Source organism: Sminthopsis crassicaudata, chromosome 4 (assembly GCF_048593235.1).
Source record: "Sminthopsis crassicaudata isolate SCR6 chromosome 4, ASM4859323v1, whole genome shotgun sequence".
Taxonomy (NCBI): Eukaryota; Metazoa; Chordata; class Mammalia; order Dasyuromorphia; family Dasyuridae; genus Sminthopsis; species Sminthopsis crassicaudata.
Window position 1 is genome coordinate 230594386 of NC_133620.1, and position 16485 is coordinate 230610870.

Below are 16485 nucleotides of genomic sequence, written 5' to 3' on the forward strand. Positions count from 1 at the left end.
TACTAAACTACTGTGGATGAGAATATAAGAAAAACTACTTGCCCTAAAGAAACTTACAATCTAAAGGCGGAAGACAACACAAAAAAGAAAGATAAAAAGGAGGGTAGGGAAGAAGGAAAGGTACAAGACAAATGTGGAAATCCAAGAGAATGCAGTCAGGTAGGAAATAAAGAAATGGTTTGCTTATTTGTCTTTAAATTGATGTTTGGCAACTGTTTAGACATGTATACATATTTTGTATTTACTTTATACTTTAAGATATTTAACATGTATTGGTCAACCTGTCATCTGGGGGGAGGAGGGGAAAAATTAGAACAAAAGGTTTAACAATTGTCAATGTTGTAAAATTACCCATGCATATATCTGGTAAATAAAAATTATTTTTTTTAAATTCATTTTTCCAAATTATCCCCTCCCTCCCTCCATTCCCTCCCCCCGATGGCAGGTAATCCCATACATTTTACATGTGTTACAATATAACCTAGATACAATATATGTGTGTAAATACCACTTTCTTGTTGCACATTAATTATTAGCTTCCGAAGGTATAAGTAACCTGGGTAGATAGACAGTAGTGCTAACAATTTACATTAGCTTCACGGTGTTCCTTCTCTGGGTATAGTTATTTCTGTCCATCATTGATGAACTGGAAGTGAGTTGGATCTTCTTTATGTTGAAGATTTCCACTTCCATCAGAATACATCCTCATACAGTATTGTTGTTGAAGTGTATAGTGATCTTCTGGTTCTGCTCATTTCACTCAGCAACAGTTGATTTAAGTCTCTCCAAGCCTCTCTGTATTCCTCCTGCTGGTCATTTTTTAAAGAGCAATAATATTCCATAACCTTCATATACCACAATTTACCCAACCATTCTCCAATTGATGGACATCCATTCAACTTCCAGTTTCTAGCTACAACAAAAAGAGTTGCCAAAAACATTTTGGCACATACAGGTCCCTTTCCACTCTTTAGTATTTCTTTGGGATATAATCCCAATAACAGCAATGCTGGGTCAAAGGGTTTGCACAGTTTGACAACTTTTTGGGCATAGTTCCAAATTGCTCTCCAGAATGGCTGGATTCTTTCACAACTCCACCAACAATGTATCAGTGTCCCAGTTTTCCCACATCCCCTCCAACATTCATCATTATTTGTTCCTGTCATCTTAGCCATTCTGACAGGTGTGTAGTGGTATCTCAGAGTTGTCTTAATTTGCATTTCTCTGATCAGTAGTGATTTGGAACACTTTCATATGAGTGGAAATAGTTTCAATTTCATCATCTGAGAATTGTCTGTTCATATCCCTTGACCATTTATCAATTGGAGAATGGTTTGGTTTCCTATAAATCAGGGTCAGTTCTCTATATATTTTGGAAATGAGACCTTTGTCAGAACCTTTCCTTTTAAAAATATTTTCCCAATTTGTTACTTCCCTTCTAATCTTGTTTGCATTAATATTGTTTGTACAGAAACTTTTTAGTTTGATGTAATCAAAATCTTCTATTTTGTGATCAATAATGATCTATACTTCTCCTCTGGTCATAAATTCCTTCCTCCTCCACAGGTCTGAGAGGTAGACTATTCTCTGTTCCTCTAATCTATTTATGATCTCATTCTTTATGCCTAAATCATGGACCCATTTTGATCTTATCTTGGTATATGGTGTTAAGTGTGGATCTATATCTAATTTCTGCCATACTAATTTCCAGTTTTCCCAACAGTTTCTTCCGAATAATGAATTTTTGTCCCTAATGCTGGTATCTTTGGGTTTGTCAAATATTAGATTGCTATAGATGTACCCTTTTTTGTCCTTTGTATCTAATCTGTTCCACTGATCTACCGTTCTATTTCTTAGCCAGTACCAAATGGTTTTGGTGACTGCTGCTATATACTATAGCTTTAGATCAGGTAGACTTAGAACACCTTCCTCTGACTGTTTTTTCGTTAGTTCCCTTGCAATTCTCGACCTTTTATTCTTCCATATGAATTTTGTTGTTATTTTTTCTAGGTCATTAAAATAGTATCTTGGGAGTCTGATTGGTATAGCACTAAATAAATAGATTAGTTTGGGGAGTATTGTCATCTTTATTATATTCGCTCGGCCTATCCAAGAGCACTGAATGTCTTTCCAATTATTTAAATCTGACTTTATTTTTGTGGCAAGTGTTTTGTAATTTTTCTCATATAATTCCTGACTATTCTTTGGTAGATGGATTCCCAAATACTTTATACTCTCAACATTTGTTTGGAATGGAATTTCTCTTTGTATCACTTGCTGTTGCATTTTGTTGGTGATATATAAGAATGCTGAGGATTTATGTGGATTTATTGTGTATCCTGCCACTTTGCTAAAATTCTGAATTATTTTTAATAGCTTTTTAGCAGAGTCTTTGGGGTTCTCTAAGTATACCATCATGTCATCTGCAAAGAGTGATAGTTTGATTTCCTCATTTCCTACTCTAATTCCTTGAATCTCTTTCTCGTCTCTTATTGCTGAGGCTAGCGTTTCTAGTACTATATTGAATAGTAATGGTGATAGTGGGCAACCTTGTTTCACTCCTGATCTTACTGGGAAAGGTTGCAGTTTATTTCTATTGCATATTATGCTTACTGAAGATCTTAAATATATGCTCCCGATTATTCTAAGGAATAATCCATTTATTCCTATACTCTCAAGAGTTTTTAGTAGGAATGGATGTTGGATTTTGTCAAATGCTTTTTCTGCATCTATTGAGATTATCATATGGTTTTTATTAATTTGATTATTAATATGGTCAATTATACTAATAGTTTTCCTAATATTAAACCAGCCCTGCATTCCTGGTATAAATCCTACTTGATCATAGTGTATTATCCTGGGGATGATTTTCTGAAGTCTTTTTGCTAATATCTTATTTAAGATTTTAGCATCAATATTCATTAAGGAAATTGGTCTATAATTTTCTTTCTCAGTTTTCGATCGACCCGGTTTAGGTATCAGTACCATGTCTGTGTCATAAAAGGAGTTTGGTAGGACTCCTTCATCCCCTATTTTTTCAAACAGTTTATATAGCATTGGGGCTAATTGTTCTTTAAATGTTTGGTAGAATTCACATGTAAATCCATCTGGTCCTGGGGATTTTTTCCTGGGGAGTTGATTAATAGTTTGTTCTATTTCTTTTTCTGAAATGGGACTATTTAAGCAATTTATTTCCTCCTCCGTTAATCTAGGAGCCTATATTTTTGGAGGAAGTCATCCATTTCACTTAAGTTATCAAATTTATTGGCATAAAGTTGGGCAAAGTAACTCCTTATTATTTCTCTAATTTCCTCTTCATTGGTGAAAAGATCCCCCTTTTCATTTGTAAGACTAACAATTTGATTTTCCTCTTTCTTTTTTCTGATCAGATTTACCAAAGGTTTATCTATTTTATTGGATTTTTCATAAAACCAAATCTTGGTTTTGTTTATTAATTCAATAGTTTTTTTACTTTCAATATTATTGATTTCTCCTTTTAATTTTTGTATTTCAAGTTTAATTTTTGGTTGGGGGTTTTTAATTTGGTCTTTTTCTAGCCTTTTAAGTTGCAAGCCCAATTTGTTAATCTTCTCTTTCTCTATTTTCTTCAAATAAGCCTCTAAAGATAAAAAATTTCCCCTTATTACTGCTTTAGCTGCATCTCACAGATTTTGGTATGATGTCTCATCATTGTCCTTATCTTGGGTGAAATTATTAATTGTTTCTATAATTTGCTCTTTCACCCAGTCATTCTTTAAGATGAGATTATTCAGTTTCCAATTACTTTTTGGTCTATTTATCCCTAACTTTTTACTGAATGTAACTTTTATTGCATTGTGGTCTGAGAAGAAGGCATTTATTATTTCTGCCTTCCTACATTTAATTTTGAGATCCTTATGTCCTAATATATGGTCAATTTTTGTATAGGATCCATGAACTGCTGAGAAGAAAGTATATTCCTTTCTATTGCCATTCAGTTTTCTCCAAAGGTCTATCATACCTAGTTTTTCTAATGTTCTATTTACTTTTTTAATTTCTTTCTTGTTTGTTTTGTGGTTTGATTTGTCTAAATCTGAGAGTGCAAGGTTGAGATCTCCCACTATTATAGTTTTACTGTCTATTTCTTCTTGCAACTCTCTTAACTTTTCCTTTAGAAAGTTAGATGCTATACCACTTGGTGCATATATGTTTAGTATCGATATGGCTTCATTATTTATGCTACCTTTTAGCAGGATATAGTTTCCTTCCTTATCTCTTTTAATTAGATCAACTTCTGCTTTTGCTTGTTCTGAGATAAGGATAGCTACCCCTGCTTTTTTGGCTTTACCTGAAGCATAATAGATTCTGCTCCAACCTTTTACCTTTACTCTATATGTATCTCCCTGCTTTAAGTGTGTTTCCTGTAAACAACATATTGTAGGGTTCTGATTTTTGATCCAGTCTGCTATCCATCTCCATTTGATGGGAGCGTTCATCCCATTCACATTTACAGTTAAAATTACTAATTCTGTATTTCCTGCCATCATATTATCCCCAGATTATGCTTTTTCCCTTGACCCCCCTGAACCCCTTCCCCAATATTTAATTTATAGACCCCCCTTGTGATGCACAGCCCTCCCTTTTTTTTTTTAGTATCCCTCCCCCCTCCCTCCACGTCCTTTCCCTTATTTTCCTTTTCCTTTTCCCTTTTCCTCTCCCCCCTTTTAATGAGGTGAGAGAGAATTCTCTGAAAAACAATTATGACAATTATTTACTCTTTGAGTCTCTTCTGACGAGAGTAAGATTTACACAATGATTCTCCCCCTCTCTAAATTCCCTCAGATATGGTGTATTTTCTATGCCTCTTCCTGGGATGTAGTTTCCCTCTTTTTATCACACCCTCCCCTTTTTCTGATACTACCCCCTTCCCTTTACTACACCCCCTCCTTTTCTTTTCTTTTATATCAGTAAAATCAAATTATTCATGCGTACTTTCTATATTCCCACAACAGAGTTACAGTTCTCAAGGGTTCTGTGTACCTTTTTCTGTTTCTCTTCAGTCTTGTGGATGTAGATCAAATTTTTTGTTTAAGTCTGGTTTTTTTCTTAGAAACATATGGAATTCCTCCATTTCATTGAATGACCATCTTCTTCCATGGAAAAAGATGCTAAACTTAGCTGGATAGTTTATTCTTGGTTGCAATCCTTGATCTTTTGCCTTTCGGAATATCAGGCCCTTCTATCTTTTAAGGTGGAGGCAGCCAGATCTTGTGTGACCCTTATTGTGGCACCTTGGTATTTAAATTGTTTTTTTTTTAGCTGCTTGCAGGATTTTCTCCTTTGTGTGGTAATTCTGCAGCTTAGCCACAATATTCCGTGGTGTTCTTTTTTTAGGGTCTATTTCAGAAGGAGTTTGATGAATTCTTTCCACATCTACTTTCCCCTCTGTTTCTATTTTCTCTGGACAGTTCTCTTTGATAATTTCCTGTAAAATAGAATCTAGGCTCTTTTTTTGGTCATAGTTTTCAGGAAGTCCAATGATCCGCAGATTATCTCTCCTAGATCTATTTTCCAGGTCTATAGATTTTCCCAGTAAGTATTTGACGTTATTCTCCAGCTTTTAATTTTTTTTGTTTTCTTTGACTGATTCTTGGGTTCTCAATGAATCATTCATTTCTATTTGTTCCATCCTGACTTTTAAGGAGTTATTTTCTTCATTCACAGTTTTTAGTTCTTTTTGTAAATGCCCAATTTCATTTTTAAATGAATTATTTTGCCCTATTGAATTTTTTTCCATTTCCCTAATTTTTTTTGAGAATGAAAACTATCTTGCAAGGATTAGCATAGAGAAATTGTCCAGAATATGGACAAAAAGGAATTTGAGAATCTTGAGTGCATCATAAACTAAGGTCCAATTCTTCTCTAATCACTTCAGTTAAACAAGAAAAGCACCATAAATACAAGACAAACAGCAATTACAATAAAAGGCACATTGAAAGAGCTTACTCTAAAATAATTCTTATAAGAAAAATAACAGAAGGCCTTTTCATTGGCTCTTTACCAATGAGTGAACAAGGGAACTCCAAGTGAAGTATCCCAGAGGCCATAAGAGATGAATGGCCATATATCTCTTATGATAGCTTTGGTTTGAGGCTTTGGTCCCTATAATTGTTGTCTTTACAATTTTTCTGGAGATAGCCTTTACCAGAGTAGTCGGACGACCAAGAATCTCACCAGTCTTGAGACTTGAGAGGGAGAGAAGTAAATAGCTATAAAGGAGTATGAAGCATAAAGAGAAGATTGTATTGAGGAATCCCCAGATGCTGTGACATTTCCAAAATTTAAATACATATAAGGGAAAACAGGTACTCCAAATGCAGACTGAGAGAAAGATAAATAAGAAACTCAATCAGAAAAGTTTCTTGGAGTTTCCCCTCAGCAGTGTCCCATCCCTATATGCTTTTGTAAATACTGATTTTGAATCTTACTATCACACAATTTTAACCAAGGAATAAAAGAAACTAGGTAACTATAGGAAAAGGAAACTAGAAGAATTAGATTGTGAAATTTGGAGGCTATACCAAATTTCAGTGACTTTCTCATTAAATGAATTATACTTTATTAAGTATTTTATTGTGTTTCTGACATTTTATAAGAGCAGGGGTTATTAAGCTGGGATTCATGAACTTTAAAGATATATATGTGTGTGTGTGTGTGTGTGTGTGTGTGTGTGTGTGTGTGTGTAGTGTATAGTTAACTATCTTAAATATAATTGTTTTCCTTAATAATTCTCAATCTTTTATTTTATGCATTTAAAAATTATTCTGAGAGGATATTATGACATTCAGAGAGGTCCATGATAGCCAAAAGATAAAAAACCTCTCTTTTAGCCTCTTCCTTTAGGAATACTAAATACTAAAAAGGAATACCAGGAGTACTGGTCCACTTCATTTCTTGACAACTTCAAGTCTTATACAACCCATTGATTTGAGAGAATAAAGAATAGATATATAGGGACTAGAAGTATAACAATCCTAGAACCTACAATTAATTATAATTTTTTCACAAGATCATTTAGAGTAAGAATACCACAGAAAATCATCATAGTGGTCGATAAAGATAACTGAAAGGGAAGAAATTAACAATTTTTAAAAATTAATTTTATAATTATAAAAAAATTTTTGACAGTACATAGGCATGAGTAATTTTTTTTTAAATAACATTATCCCTTGTATTCATTTTTCCAATTTTTCTCCTCCCTCCCTCTACTCCCTTCCCTAGATGACAGGCAATCCCATACATATCACATGTGTTACAGTATAACCTAGATACAATATATGCATGTAAATCTAATTTTCTTGTTGCATGTTAAGAATTGGATTCCGAAGGTATAAGTAACCTGGGTAGATATACAGTAGTGCTAACAGTTTACATTCAATTCCCAGTGTTCCTTCTCTGGGTGTAGTTGTTTCTGTCCATCATTGATCAACTGGAAGCGAATTGGACCTTCTTTAGTTGAAGATATCCACTTCACTCAGAATATGTCTTCATACAGTATCGTTGTTGAAGTGTATAACGATCTCCTGGTTCTGCTCATTTCACTCAGCATCAGTTCATGTAAGTCTCTCCAAACCTCTTTGTATTCATCCTGCTGGTCATTTCTTACAGAGCAATAATATTCCATAACATTCATATGCCATAATTTACTCAACCATTCTCCAATTGATGGACATCCACTCATTTTCCAGTTTCTAGCCACTACAAAAAGTGCTTCCACAAACATTTTGGCACATACAGGTCCCTTTCCCCTCTTAAGTATTTCTCTGGAATATATAAGTCCAATAGTAGCACTGCTGGATTAAAGGGTTTGCACAGTTTGCTAACTTTTTGGGCATAGTTCCAAATTGCTCTCCAGAATGGCTGGATTCTTTCTTAACTCCACCAACAATGCATTAGTGTCCCAGTTTTCCCACATCCCCTCCAACATTCATCATTATTTGTTCCTGTCATCTTAGCCAATCTGACAGGTGTGTAGTGGTATCTCAGAGTTATCTTAATTTGCATTTCTCTGATCAGTAGTGATTTAGAACACTCTTTCATACAAGTGGATATAGTTTCAAGAAATTAACAATTAATCAAAGAAGAAAATATTGATAAATGATTACTTCACAGGAAAAGATCCTAGGATAATAAAGTTTTGGCTGAAAGAGAAATGTTATTATTTTATAGATGAGAGCACTGAATACCAATGGTTTGCTCAGAATCACAAAAGTAGGAAATAGTAGCTCTAATATGAACTCTGGTTCTCTGACTTGGAATCCAGGATTCTTTTTTTTTTTTTTTAAACTTTAAATAATTTTTTTTTTTTTTTTTTTTTTTAGGCTAGGATTAAGTGACTTGCCCAGGGTCACACAGTTAGGAAATGTTAAGTGTCTGAGACCAGATTTGAACTCACGTCCTCCTGAATTCAGGGCTGGTGCTCTATCCACTGTGCCACTAGCTAGCCCCCATTAAATAATTTTCTAAGAAAATGAGTGAAAAATCACCTGAGGAATCTGAAGATATTATTTTATAAACATTTTATAAGAGAATAGAACAATTCTCCAGAATATAACAGAATAATTCAAAAGGACAATAAAAATTAAATGAAATGTCAAAGAAATAAGGAAAAAAACATGTCTAAGAGAAAAAAAAATCAACAAGTTTAATAAGAGAGTATTCAAGTTAGTGCAAAAGACAAAAATACTTTCCAAACTAGTTTATTCTCAGTGGAAAAAAGAATGACAAACATGAAATTGAAAGAGGGGAGGGGGAGAAAGGTGGTGGGGAGGAGAGAGAGACAGAGAGATAGAGGCAGACAGAGACAGAGACAGGCTAAGAGAGAGAGAGACAGAGACAGAAACAGAGACAGAGACAGACAGACAGACAGAGACAGAGATAGAAAGAGATCTCTAGGCAGAAGGAAAATTAATAGAAAAAATCAGCAAGCTTGGAAGACTACACAAGAACTCTACAAAAATTAGATTATTGAACTTGAAGAATAAAGAATAATCTAAGGATTGTAAATCTTCAAGAAAATTGCTTTCCAATTTTCTCCAAAGTTCTTATTAAAATAAGTGTCCTCCCATGGCAATTTATCTTCTTGAGTTTATACATAACTTTGAATTATCTCTGACTCTATTTATCTAGTCTGTTGTATTACTTTATTTTCATGTTGTTAAAATATTTCCAAATGCTTTAATACTATTTTATAATATATTTTTATATGAAAAGGCTGATTCCAACATCTCCCCATCTTTTTGTTTGTTTGTTTATTTTTTTATTCTCTGAACACTGGTGAGAATTTTAGTTAACTATATGCTTAATACTCACCCTGCAAATATAAATGAGTTGCGAGGAGAAGCTGTTACCTGAATTTGATGGAAGCACACACAAAATTCACAATTATTTCCATGATTTGTATCTATAATTATGTCTATTAATTTTGCTTATACCTTTTGCCTTTGATATTATAGAATATAGTGATGCTTTACTTTCCTAATATTTCTCAAAACACTAGTTTTAGTTTTATCTTGACAAATAAAAAACAAAAGCAAGAACAAAACAAAAACAAAGAAAAACTTCTCCATCCCCATATATATGACTTTTATAACTCTATTTACTGGAAATAGCATTTTTTTTTGTAGTGCATTGCAATTCAAACATGTATGGCATGTAATAAATGCCCTGCTCATCTCTGAGTTCTTTGAATATTCAATTACTTTCTTTAATTGGTGAAGTTTTGCCATATGTGTCTGTCTACATATGTTGAGGTGTTGAAGTGAGGTTAGTGGTAATGAAGAGGTGCAAGAATCGGGGTGGAAAATCCCCTCTGGTCAGAGGTGCAAGTCCTATGTGAAAAGAATTCACAAAAATCTGTGTGGACAAAAGGAATTTATTGGCACTGAGAAACCAGCCTGCTAAGAAGACAGACTTCTCAGTGGGCAAAAAAGGTCCTGTGAGGAAGATAACAAAAGTTAATACTGAGAAGACAATATCTTTTCCAGTGGCCAAAAGTCCTGGCAGGGCAGCTTGCCAAGAAGAGAGCTTCCTTGGCAAGCATAATCCTGTTTACGTCTTCTGCAAAAAATGGAGGTTCAGAGTTTTTTTGTTTGTTTTTTTGTTTTTTGTTTTTGTTTTTTTGTTTGTTTGTTTATTTATTTATTTATTTTTTTATTAGACATCTGAGGCTTGGGCTTCCAATCAAAATTGAATGAGATTCACTCAATTGTTGACAATGTCTCCAGCCTAGATCTCCAGTTGAAAAGAGATTGATTACTTATCTTGGGAGTTTGAGTTACTCAATAATATTGTCAAGCCAAGATCTCCAAATGAATAAGATCACTTCACTGGGTGTTGTCTGGGAAATACTGCTTTTCCTAGGGGAGAGCTTGAGACACTGAATCACCCTTCTTTTACACATTAAAAGGGACAGTTTCAGGATCCCCCTTCAAAGGTTAAAGGAGACACAATTTTTCATATATATATATATGTGAATATATATAGATATACACACACATATATGCATACATATATAAACACATGCACATATAAATATATACACACATGCACATATAGAAAGTTTAAAGCCATTAGTATCTGTATAATGTTGTAAAAGACATTTAGCTTCTCTAATCTCAGTTTTCTCATCTACAAAGGCAATTAGTGGGCCTAAGTTACCCTTAAGTTCATTTGACGTTCCAAATTTATGATCCTACTATGCACAGTAAAATAAACAGAACAAAATACATGCAATAACTACAACAGTCTCATGTTTTTAAAAAAATCATTAAAATGAAGGTGAATTATAAATGAAAGTCCAATAACTATGCTGAGGATTTTGTAGCCATGCATAAAGCATGATTTTCTCCTTCAGAGAACCAAGAGACTGATCAGACAAATATTTTATACGTATTGTCCGATGGAGTCAGGAGTTTTAGCTGTTTTTCTCAGTTAAAAGAGATTTTCTTTGAAAGAGGGAATGGGAAAGATGACATTTTTAGAAATCATGGCAATGTTTTAAAAAATAATAATTTTTAAAAATAAAAGCAAAAGGGGAAAAAAAAAGGAAAGGAGATGAGGAAAGGAAAAAAAAAAAAAGAAATTCTGGCATTTTGAGAACTTCATGTAGAGTTTGGTGGGAACAAACACTGATACTTGGACCTATGGTTTTAAGAGGAGGTCTATTACCATTCAACTATTTTCAAATTCTTTTAGACTCAGAGGGATAAACCAGTTATAGGTGACTACATCTTCCCTATTCAATACTTTCTAGGCAAGCAAATTCTCTTTTCATCTTTTCTTGAATTTACAAAGCATTCACAAGCTCTTTCAAATTTTAATTATTATTAACAAAAAAAACTGGAAATGGCTTACAATTCTGAATTGGTAGCAGTAACTGTTAAACCAGAGAGCTGAAACTCATATGGGTGGATCTCTCTAGGCCTTTCAAATCAGCCCAACCATTTATCCTCTTTCCAGAATTCTGTGTCATCCAGAAATTTCAAAGCAAACAATGAAACATTTGACTCTCTGGGCAAGGCATATCAGCCAAACTAACTCTTTATTAGCCAGAATCCTGTGTTATCCAATTCTTATATTGCAAAATAGCTGTAAAACCTGTCTTTCTTTTTCTTGCTTTTCTCCCTCAAATCACAGAGAAAACTAAAAGCCACAGGTACTTCTGATAGTTTTACCTCTTTGAATTTCTAGGTACTAAAGAGTAATAGTTTGGAACTGAAGCTATCTTTCAATGAGCTAAAAGATTTATTCAGCCAAGAAGAAATACAGTGAAAGCTTTCTTGTCAGATGACTGCTCCTATTGCTGTTTTATTCAAAGAGTTACACAAACCCCAGATGAGTCTTTTATTCCTACTAGGTTTTTCAATTTTTTAAGCACATATGCAGCCTCAGACTCCTGATTTTAGCCTGTTTTCTATGGATTAAATTGGATTCCTTGTACTCAGTGACTTACCTTTCACTTACGAAGTAATTACTCATCATATTTCCCCTGTGAAATCAATCATCCTTTTTTAATCTTCCTTTAGTTTCCAAACAGATATATAATTTTTCATTTAAAAAAAATACCCTCAAGTCTTAAAACAGTGACATGGGTATGAGCTAAGAAATTTTAATGCCCTTTAGCTCCAGTCATTAATCAGTTCTCAGAATAGTTCTCCATCACATTCTATATCTTTGAAAATAGTGTTTCTTCATGCCAACATTTTTTGTCAATTTTTAATAAGGGAAAGTTATTTCCTTGTACCTTTAATCAAATTATTCATCAAATTATTCACATAAAAATGATCTCACTTTTCATCCTTTACAAGATGATTTAAACTTTCATATTTATTCCACAGTTCATTGTCCCAAGCACCTCAAATTACATGTGAACACATACATACACACATCAACTTTCTTTAAAATTAAAACAAGACCTTAATTTTTTTTTTTGTCATCATATTGCCTACTTGAAATATTTTTATCCTTTACTAATTTGTTTAACTGTTACAGTTTGAACTACTCTGATATTCACATGCCTATTCACATAGAATTAGGAGTGCATTCAGTCTTTCTGGCAAATCCAGTCTATCTTCCAATCCTCTAAAATATCATTCTAACCAAATCCCAAGCATTTTGTTGCTTTTGAAAGAACAAATCAAATATGTCCTTTGATGAGATCTTCAGCATTAGATGTGGTTAGCAGAGGAATTGATAAAATTAATCCCTAAGGAAAGCAGGGAGAAGGTACTGATAGAAATCAATTTAACTCCATGGTACTACCCTCTAAGGAGGTCATTCAATCTGAAATCCAAGTTATGGTCAAATCCCTGAGATCCACACTCTGTAGAAGTCTCCAGCACTCTCACTTTGCCATGCCCTGTTAGAAGTTCAGTTTATGTCCCTGAAGTTAAATTTTCACTATAAAATCTATTTGTGAGTCATACCATAGCTGTTGCCTTCCTTTGGGTCAGTCCACTGTGGTACTCTGCCTCATGGTGGCTTTCTCCTTCCCCTTTTCCCATGCCACATGGTATCTCTTCTCCATTATGCTTCCAAAGCCCACTTCTCTTTACCACTAACTAACTCTTTTATGATGCTAAGTCCCTTTCAGGATTTAGCCTGTCAGCTAAGAGCATGCCCTAACTTCATGAAGTACTCCCTTTCCACTGGATAATTGTGAATTCCACTGAGGAACTTGTCTTTCATATGCTCTTCCACTCTATTTCATAGTGATATTTCATACCATTCCCCATATTTATTGTATCCTTTCATTTTGTCTGTTACTTCTTCCCTAAATAAATTGACATTTTGCCAAAGAGATTAGCTATTGTGAATTCTTTACATGACCAAACCCCAACTTTTGGTGCCTACCATCATCTGGTGTCTACATCACTCACATCGTCCTCCCCTCCCTATGCTCTCACCCTTACTCTCTTTGAAAATTATAAAATGTTACCAAAAAACCACAAAACCTAACATATAATTATGCATGCTGGTCCTAAATGTCTACTCCATTGTCTTATGACATTGAAAATCATATTTTAAAATACAGATGGAATAGTACATTGTAATGTATGTGGTCTTCTGAACTAGCCCACAATATTCATGTTCTTGGATCTTGGAATGAGAGACAGGAGATGGAAAGAAGTTAGAATCATTTTTTTAAATGCTTTTAATCTCCTTTTGAATGCTTTGTGACAACAACGAAGAATTGCTAGTCAAACTTTCTATTGTCACACTGACTTTGGAATTGTCCTTCTGTTAAACTGGGCTGTGCTGAAAAAGTCATGTATCATTTTTTGGGCTAGAAGATTGTTATTTCACTTTTGAGTTAAGACTTTGAAAATATCCAGTGTACTTCATATGACTGGTGACTCCACAACCGAAAGATAAACATTTTGGTGTGGATTTGTTGCTGCTCTATTTGAGGCAACTCTCATTTGTAGCATGATGTTCAGTTTCTACATTTATGAAGTTGGAAGGATATTTATCCAGATTGGCTAGATTTCAGTAACAAATGAAGAATGCTTTGCTATTAAATAATATTATCATTTAAGTCAGATTGTTTCAGGCACAATGGAGAAATGGTTTAATATTTTCCTAAGAGAATTTGGAATTTATGTTTATATTCTTATTTGCCTTTTTTTTTTTTTCTCATTTATAGAGTCTGTAAATATTTGTCTGTTGGTTTCTAAAAGTAGATTGTGAACTCCTTGAGGACAGGAAGTAATTTTTGGCTTTTTTTTGGGTATCTTCCTAGATACAGTGCCTAGTATGTTGTAAATGTTTAATAAAGGTTTAATAAATTTTAATTTAATTATTTAAAAAAAATCTAATGCCCTTGATGAGCATTTTAAAGAATACTATAGTGCACAAGAGCATTAGAGTAGAAATGGCTACTTAGAGTAAAGCAAAGGTTACTTAACCTAATCCCTATATTTTACATATAAGAAAACTGAGGTGAATTGAATTTTCGAGAAAGTGACTCAGATCAGACATCAAAGGTGGGATTTGAAGCTGTATTCTTAGGTGTCAGAGGTCATGATCTTTCCATATCATAGCATCTTTCCATAGCATCTGCTCCATGCTGAGTTCATGCCAGAGATGGGATAGAAGCCATTTTCAGCCCAGATTTCTTTCGAATACATTTTATATTTATTCTTTCCCAATGACTTCTAAAGGAGTATGTGATATGCCTTCAAGTTAGCTTGCACTCAAGGTAGAGTACTCTCAATTTTCACCTAAATTCATTCTGTTGAGTGGCATAATTGAGTTAACATGTCAGCTCTCCAGAATTCTGTTATCATTTAAACATGAGGATCAAGTTTCTAGGAAGCAAAAATTCAGGACTAACAACTAGGTCAAGTTTTATCTAATAGGATTATAATCTAGAATTGAAGAGGAAATGAAAGACCATCTAGTCCAACACTCTGATTTTTTAAAGGATATTTTAGGAAAATTTTTTTAGATTTTTTTTTTTCTTTTAGGAAATTTTAGGAAATTAAGATGCAAGGAGACTCAAAGAAATGAAATAATTTGTCCAAAGTTATGAAACTGGTATATATAAGATGGAAAATGTGAGCAAAGGTTTTCCAATTCCAGAGTCAGTATTTTTTTTCTACTGTCAAGAAGGCCTGAGTTCAGATTCAGTCAGAACACATTTACTAGCTGTGTGATTTTGGGAAAATCATTTAATTTCTGTCTGCCTCTACATTGGACATCATAATAGTACCTACCTTCCTGGATTGTTGTGAGAATAAAATGAGATATTTATAAAACACTTAGAAAAACTTAAAGCATTTTATTTATTTGTTTTCTTAATATATTTTACTTTTCCAAATACATATAAATACATAGTTTACAATACTCATTTAAAAAAAAAAAAGACTTTACTATTTTTTCTCCCTCCCTTTCTTACCTTTCCCCTCCTCAAGACAGAAGCAATCTAATATGGGTTACAGATGTAAAGCAGTATATTTAAAGCTTGGGATATAATACCTATCAGACTTTTGGATAGAGGAAGAATTTATACATAAATGAGAGAAAAAGAATTGTGGAATATAAAATGGATAATTTTACTTATTTTAAATTAAAAAGATTTTACCAAATAAAATCAATCTAGCAAGATTAGAAGAAAGCAGAAACTTTGGGGGAAATCATAGACAATTTCTCAGATAAAATTCTCATATCTCAAATACATATAGAACTTTGTCAAATTTATAAGAATATGAGCCATTCTCCAAATTATAAATGGTTGAAGCTATGAACAAGAAATTTTTTTTATGATGAAATCTAAGAAATACATGATTATATTGGAACATGCTCTAAATTGTTATTGATTTGAGCAGTAGACATTAAAAATTTAAGAAATCATTTCACAGCTATCAGATTGGTGAAAATGATAGAAAAGGGGAAATGACAAATAATGGAGGGGAAGTGAAAAAGTTGAGACAATAAAACACTATTTGTGGAACTGTGAACTGATCTAACCATTTTGGAAAGTAATCTGGAAGCATGCTGAATGAGTTATTAAATTGTTTATACTCTTTGACCCAGCAATACTACTATTAGGTTTGTTTCCAAAGATGTTTGGCAAAAAACAACAAAGATACTATAGGTTCTAAAATATTTATAGTAGCTTGTTTTGTGGTGATGAAAAACTGGAAATTGTGTTCATGCCTGCCAATTGAGGAATGGCTGAACTAGTTGTGGTATATAATCATTATTGAATACTACTGTGTTGTAAGAAATGATGAGCAGGTTGATTTTAAAACGATGTAAAAAGATACTTGAAATAATGAAGACTTGACTGAGAAGAACCAAAAGAACAGTAAAAAATAATATTATTTGAAAAATAACTGTGAATGACTAATTTATTCTGAATATTATAAATGTTTAAATCAGCTACAAAGGATTCATGATGATGCTATTTACCTCTAATGAAAGAACTGATAAGATAGTATG

General features: G+C 33.3%; 1 long non-coding RNA gene across 1 annotated transcript in view; it reads right to left on the bottom strand.

The window, feature by feature from the left end:
* Positions 1-13069, bottom strand: part of LOC141541238 (uncharacterized) — a 65587-nt gene extending 52518 nt beyond the window's left edge. Inside the window, exon 1 of the long non-coding RNA XR_012481704.1 lies at positions 12966-13069. This is a non-coding gene — a long non-coding RNA (uncharacterized LOC141541238). The remainder of the gene's footprint in view (positions 1-12965) is intronic.
* Between the last annotated feature and the right edge of the window lie 3416 nt (positions 13070-16485).